Raw genomic sequence first — 1,309 nt, 5'->3', positions numbered from 1 at the left:
CCTCCCCCCTTCCTTAGATGGCTCCCGGCTCCTCTGCCTCTCATCCTCCTTGGCCATTCCTCGGCCATCCCCCCCACCTCTGCCCCTCACACCCCATCTGTCCCTACCTGGTGTTGGCAGCTTCCCTCCCCTTGCCCCGTCCCCATCTGGCCTGTCCCCTATCCCTCTGTCATCTTGCTGACCCTAACAGCTGCACCGGAGGCCCCAGGCCTGTCCGAGGAGACAGCGGGACGGCTCCTCCACATGCTGCTGGTATTTTTATCTGGCCTTGGCTGGATGGTGGAGATCAGCGTCTCACCCTCTACGAAACTCCCTTCATGTCCTGCCAGGGCCAGGGACCCTGGGCTCACGTCTCCCAGCTGCACATGCCTGTCTGGAGCTCATTGGCTGGGACACGCGCTGTCCCATGACTTGGAAGGACGCACCATCCTGGGAGGTCGCTGCAACAGCATCCTTCCTCCTCTGCCTCTCCTCATGCCCCGCCCCCCATTCCTGTTCTTATTAATATCCATGAGTGGGTTTGTTGGCCTTTTTTTTCCCATCACATGAGCACAGGCCTGTAGACTTCAACTGGCTCTTCCCTCAGTCAAGGGCTTTGCCAGGCCCCTTCTTGTCACTGGCGCTGTGCTGTTATGGGACCGGGCTGAGGGCACATTCCTCTACAAAGACCTGGCCTGAAGCCCAGCATGTCCTTGCCACGCCATGCAGGCTACTCCCCAGGTCAGGAGGTCCCCAGGAGAGGCGCCGTGGCTCCCTCCACCTCGATGGGCTCCCGAGGGCCCCATGGTGTCCTCGAGGTCCCAAGGGCAGCTCGCACCCCGTCTTGGTTGCCTCCACTGCAGGGCTGGTCCCTGACCCTGCACCACGGGACACTGGCACCTTCAGCTCTCTTTGCGCTTTAAGCCTCTTCGGTCGGTCTGGCCCGCTGCCCCCAACTCCCTACTCTGCTTTCTCACTCGGGCAACCCCACCCTTCCATGTCTCTTCCCACCTCTCTGGCCTCTCTGGTCACATCATGCTGTGCTCAGGCAGCTAGCTGGTCCTGTGGTGTTCCCCCGCTTCCCGCCTCGTCCCCCCTCCTTCCCTGTGTCTTCCTGTCTCTCCTCTCCCTCGGTCACAGAGCTGGCCCTGGGGTAACCACCCTGTCGAGGCAGGGAGTGATCTCTGCGAGGCCGACATCCCGCTGCCCTGCGACGGAGGGGACGCCCGCGCTGTCCCGGCTCACCAGTTGCCGGTGGCACTGCTCCCATTCCCATCACCTCCCTGCCTGCCCTGGCCCGGCCGGCCCTCCCTCCCCGCGGGGGGGCAGC

Source organism: Carlito syrichta, unplaced genomic scaffold (assembly GCF_000164805.1).
Source record: "Carlito syrichta isolate Samal-C Ts95f unplaced genomic scaffold, Tarsius_syrichta-2.0.1 Scaffold153721, whole genome shotgun sequence".
NCBI lineage: Eukaryota > Metazoa > Chordata > Mammalia > Primates > Tarsiidae > Carlito > Carlito syrichta.
This window is presented reverse-complemented; position numbering follows the sequence as displayed.